At 36.7% G+C, this 6,166-nt stretch overlaps 1 non-coding gene across 1 annotated transcript; it reads right to left on the bottom strand.

Moving 5' to 3' along the window:
* Positions 1-5,853: 5,853 nt before the first annotated feature.
* LOC130978066 (small nucleolar RNA R71) lies at positions 5,854-5,961 on the bottom strand. Its single transcript, XR_009085730.1, has one exon. It is a non-coding gene; the product is annotated as a small nucleolar RNA R71 (small nucleolar RNA).
* Positions 5,962-6,166: the final 205 nt, after the last annotated feature.

Below are 6,166 nucleotides of genomic sequence, written 5' to 3'. Positions count from 1 at the left end.
AGAAAGATAGAATTCGAATTGTCCATTGAGGAGGAGTGTTAGTCCATAAATAGAAGGATATGAGAAGAGGGGAAGAAATTTTCGAAAATAAATTAAAAAGATTTTAAAAATATTTTGAAAATTTGAAGAATGATTTTCCAAAAATATGATTGGGAAAGAAATAAAGTGATTTTTGAAAAAGAATTTGAAATTAGAAATCAAAAAAGATATGATTGAAAACTATTTTGAAAAAGATGTGATTAATAAGATATGATTGAAAAGATATAGTTTTAAAAAGATATGATTGAGAAGATATGATTTGAAAAATAATTTAAAAAGATTTGATTTTAAAAATTAATGACTTGGCTAACAAGGAATTTAAAAGATATGATTCAGACATTAAACCATTCTCAACAGAAAGGGCAACATACCTGAAATGTTGAATCAAATCATTAATTGTTAGCAAGTATTTTTGAAAATGGAAAGAAATTGATTTTGAAAATATATGATTGAAAAGATATGATTTGAAAAAGATTTGATTTTGAAAAATTTTGAAAACTTGAAAAAAAATTTGAATTAAAAACAAAATCTTCCCTCTTGTGCCATCCTGGCGTTAAACGCCGAGAATGGTATACATTATGGCGTTTAACGCCTAAAACTCACCCCTTTTGGGCGTTAAAGCCCAGCCAGGCACCCTGGCTGGCGTTTAAACGCCAGTTTTCCTTCCTCACTGGGCGTTTTGAATGCCCAACTTTTTCTGTGTAATTCCTCTGCTGTATGTTCTGAATCTTCAATTCTCTGTATTATTGACTTGAAAAGACACAAATTAAAAATTTTTTTTGGATTTTTAATAATGAGGAATAATCAAATTGAAACTAAGATCAAATAAACAATGCATGCAAGACACCAAACTTAGAAGTTTGTATACTATTGACACTAACAACTTGAGAATGCATATGAGAAACAACAAAACACTCAAGACAAGAGAATTTAAAGATCAGAGCAAGGAAATCATCAAGAAACAACTTGAAGATCAATGAAGAACATAATGCATGTAATTTTCGAAAATTAGAAGAATAAAGACATGCAATTGACACCAAACTTAAAATTAGACACTAGACTCAAACAAGAAACATAAAATTATTTTTTTTGGTTTTAATATTTTATAATTTTTTTTGGATTTTTTTGAAAATGAGTGAAAAAGAAAATAAGGATATCAAAATTCTTAATGAGAATTCCAGGAATCATGCAATGTTAGTCTAAAGCTTTAGTCTAAAGAAATTAGACATGGCTAGCCAAGCTTCAGCAGGACATTACATTCAAGAGCTAAATTGATGAGAATCAATCAGCTTTGGTGATGATAAGAACATCACCTTGAAACACTAGAATTCATTCTTAAGAACTCTGAAAACATACCTAAGCTAAGCAACAAGATGAACCGTTAGTTGCCAAACTCAAACAATCCCTGGCAACGGCGCCAAAAACTTGGTGTACAAAATTGTGATCATCAATGGCGCCATCAACATGGTACGCTCAATTGCAATCTCAACTCTTTATCACAACTTCACACAACTAACCAGCAAGTGCACTGGGTCGTCCAAGTAATAAACCTTACGCGAGTAAGGGTCGATCCCACGGAGATTATTGGTATGAAACAAGCTATGGTCATTTTGTAAATCTCAGTCAGGCAGATTCAAATGGTTATGGATGATTTATGAATAAAGCATAAATTAAAAATATAGATACTTATGTAATTCATTGGTGAAAATTTCAGATAAGCGTATGGAGATGCTTTGTCCCTTCCGTCTCTTTGCTTTCCTACTGTCTTCATCCAATCCTTCTTACTCCTTTCCATGGCAAGCTGTATGTTGGGCATCACCGTTGTCAGTGGCTACAGTCCCGTCCTCTCAGTGAAAATGTTCAACGCGCTCTGTCACAGCACGGCTATTTGATGAGCGGATAATTTATACGCTTTTTGGCATTGTTTTTAGTATGTTTTTGGTAGTTTTAGTTGAGCTTTTATTATATTTTTATTAGTTTTTAGTTAAAATTCACTTTTCTGGACTTTACTATGAGTTTGTGTGTTTTTCTGTGATTTCAGGTATTTTCTGGCTGAAATTGAGGGATCTGAGCAAAAATCTGATCCAGAGACTGAAAAGGACTGCAGATGCTATTGGATTCTGACCTCCCTGCACTCGAAGTGGATTTTCTGGAGCTATAGAAGCCCAATTGGCGCGCTCTCAATGGCGTTGGAAAGTAGACATCCTGGGCTTTCCAGCAATATATGATAGTCCATACTTTGCCCAAGATTTGATGGCCCAAACCGGCGTTCAAAGTCACCTCAAGAAATCCCAGCGTTAAACGCTGGAACTGGCACCCAAATGGGAGTTAAACGCCCAAACTGGCATAAAAGCTGGCGTTTAACTCCAAGAAGAGTCTCTACACGAAATTGCTTCATTGCTCAGCCCAAGCACACACCAAGTGGGCCCGGAAGTGGATTTTTATGTCATTTACTCATCTCTGTACACCCTAGGCTACTAGTTTTCTATAAGTAGGACCTTTTACTATTGTATTGAGATATAGAAGACTTTGGTAGCTATCTTCGTTTTATGCTATCTTAGATCATTGGGAGGCTGGCCATTCGGCCATGCCTAGACCTTGTGCTTATGTATTTTCAACGGTGGAGTTTCTACACACCATAGATTAAGGTGTGGAGCTGTGCTGTACCTCGAGTATTAATGCAATTACTATTGTTCTTCTATTCAATTCCGCTTGTTCTTTGTCCAAGATATCACTTGTTCTTCAACTTGATGAATGTGATGAACACTCATCATCATTCTCACTCATGAACAAGGTGACTGACAACCATTCTTGTTCTACAAGCAATCAAAGCTCTAGTGAATATCTCTTGGATTCCTGATAACACGATGCATGGTTGATCGCCTGACAACCGAGTGCTCGCCTGACAAACGAGCCAGCCATTCCGTGAGATCAGAGTCTTCGTGGTATAGGTGAGAACTGATGGCGGCATTCAAGAGAATCCGGAAGGTCTTACCTTGTCTGTGGTATTCTGAGTAGGATTCAATGATTGAATGACTGTGACGTGCTTCAAACTCCTGAGGGCGGGGCGTTAGTGACAGACGCAAAAGAATCACTGGATTCTATTCCGGCCTGATTGAGAACCGACAGATGGATAGCCGTGCCGTGACAGGGTGCGTTGAACATTTCCAATGAGAGGATGGGAGGTAGCCACTGACAACGGTGAAACCCTTGCATAAGCTTGCCATGGAAAGGAGTAAGAAGGATTGGATGAAGACTGTAGGAAAGCAGAGAGACGGAAGGGAAGGCATCTTCATGCGCTTATCTGAAGTTCCTACCAATGAATTACATAAGTATCTCTATCTTTATCTCTTATGTTATTTTCGTTCATCACCATATACATTTGAGTTTGCCTGACTAAGATTTACAAGATGACCATAGCTTGCTTCATAGCAACAATCTCCGTGGGATCAACCCTTACTCACGTAAGGTATTACTTGGACGACCCAGTGCACTTGCTGGTTAGTTGTGCGAAGTTGTGTAATGCCATGGAATTGAACCACCAAGTTTTTGGAGTTCATGACCGGGGATTATGAGAGTTATGAAAAGTATTGTTCACAATTTCGCGCACCAAGTTTTTGGCGCCGTTACCGGGGATTGTTCAAGTTTTGAGCAAGCTTTTGGTAACAATGCCTGAGATTGTTTGTGTATGGACAACTGACGGTTCATCTTGTTGCTTAGATTAGGTATTTATTTTTTCGAAATTCTTGAAGGTGAATTCTAGAGTTTCATGATGATTTGTTGAAATCTGGCTGGCTGAGAAGCCATGTCTAATCTCATTGGACCGAGGTTTCAACTTATCACCACAAGAGCTTGTTGATTTTTATCAATCTTGCTTTTGGAGCAGTGATCTGCTAAGGCTTGGCTGGCCTTTGGCCATGTCTAGTATTTTGGACCGAAGCTTTCTTTGAAAGCTTGGCTGGCTGTGAAGCCATGTCTAATTCCTGGACCGGAGTCTTAGACTAGCATTGCACTGATTCCTGGAATTCTCATTAAGAATTTTGATATTTTTTTCCACTTAATTTTCGAAAAACACAAAAAAATTACAAAATCATAAAAACCAAAAATATTTGATGTTTTGCTTAAGTCTAGTGTCTCATCTTAAGTTTGGTGTCAATTGCATACATTCATTCATGTGTCTTAAGGATCTTCAAGTAATTCTTGATGATTTCTTACTCTGATCTTTGAATTCTTTTGGCTTGAGTGTTTATGTGTCTCATATAGTGTTAGTAGTATACAAACTGCTAAGTTTGGTGTCTTGCATGCATTGTTATTTCATTATTGTTGCATTTTGATTATTAAAAATCCAAAAATATTTTTAATTTGTGTCTTTTCAAGTCAATAATACAAAGAATTGAAGATTCAAAACATGCTGCAGAGGAATTATACAGAAAAAGCTGAGCATTCAAAAATGCCCAGTGAAGAAGACAGACTGGCGTTTAAACGCCAGCCAGGGTACCTGGTTGGGCGTTTAACGCCCAAAGAGGTAGCATTTTGGGCGTTAAACGCCAGAATGTATACCATTCTGGGCGTTTAACGCCAGGATGGTGCTAGGGGGAAGATTTCGTTTTCAAAATCAATTTTTTTTCAAGTTTTCAAAGTTTTTCAAAATCAAATCTTTTTCAAATCATATCTTTTCAATCAAATGTTTTCAAAATCAATTTCTTTCCTTTTTCAAAGATACTTACTAACAATTAATGATTTGATTGAACATCTCAAATTTGTTGCCTTTTCTGTTGAGAAAGGTTTAATGTTTGAATCATATCTTTTCTTGTTAGGCAAGTCACTAATTTTCAAAATCAAATCTTTTTAAAATTGTTTTCAAATCATATATTCTCAATCACATTTTTTTAAAACCAATCATATCTTCTCAACCACATCTTTTTCAAAATAGTTTTCAATCAAATCTTTTTAATTTCTAATTTCAAAATCCTTTTCAAAAATCACTTGATTTCTTTTCCACTTTGAATTTTCGAAAATTATCAATCAATTTTTTTAAAAAAAATGTTTTTGACATCTTTTTAATTAATTTTCGAAAATCCTCTTCCCTTCCTCCCACATCCTTCTATTTATGGAGTACTACTCCTTCTTAATGCACAATTTGAACTTTATCTCATCAAGTTCGAATTCTTCTACCTTCTTTCTTCTATTTTTCTTTTCCTCTGACACTTCAAGGAATCTCTATACTGTGACATAGAGGATTCCACATTTTCTTTTTCTCTTCTCTTTCATATGAGCAGGAGCAGAGACAAAGGCATTCTTGTTGAAGCTGACCCTGAACCTGAAAGGACCTTGAAGAGAAAGCTAAGAGAAGCTAAAGCACAACTCTCTTTAGAGGACCTGACCGAATTCTTCAAGGAAGAAGAACCCATGGCAGCCGAAAACAACAACAATGCCAACAATGCAAGGAAGGTGCTGGGTGACTTTACTGCACCTACTCCCGACTTCTATGGGAGAAGCATCTCTATCCCTGCCATTGGAGCAAACAACTTTGAGCTTAAGCCTCAATTAGTTTCTCTAATGCAACAGAATTGCAAGTTCCATGGACTTCCAATGGAAGATCCTCATCAGTTTTTAGCTGAGTTCTTGCAAATCTATGACACAGTCAAGACTAATGGGGTTAACCCTGAGGTCTACAGACTGATGCTATTCCCTTTTGCTGTAAGAGACAGAGCTAGAATATGGTTGGACTCACAACCTAAAGATAGCCTGGACTCTTGGGAAAAGCTAGTCAATGCCTTCTTGGCAAAGTTCTTTCCACCTCAAAAATGGAGTAAGCTTAGAGTGGAAGTCCAAACCTTCAGACAAAAGGATGGAGAATCCCTCTATGAAGCTTGGGAAAGATACAAACAATTAATCAGAAAATGTCCCTCAGACATGCTTTCTGAATGGAGCATCATAGGTATTTTCTATGATGGTCTCTCTGAACTATCCAAGATGTCCTTGGATAGCTCTGCTGGAGGATCTCTTCATCTAAAGAAGACGCCTACAGAAGCTCAAGAGCTAATTGAAATGGTTGCAAATAACCAATTCATGTACACTTCTGAAAGAAATCCTGTGAACAATGGGACTAGTCAGAAGAAAGGAG

The sequence above is a fragment of the Arachis stenosperma genome, chromosome 4 (genome assembly GCF_014773155.1).
Source record: "Arachis stenosperma cultivar V10309 chromosome 4, arast.V10309.gnm1.PFL2, whole genome shotgun sequence".
In the NCBI taxonomy this organism is placed as follows: Eukaryota; Viridiplantae; Streptophyta; class Magnoliopsida; order Fabales; family Fabaceae; genus Arachis; species Arachis stenosperma.
Note: the sequence above shows the minus strand (reverse complement) of the source record. Positions and strands in the feature narration are given on the sequence as shown.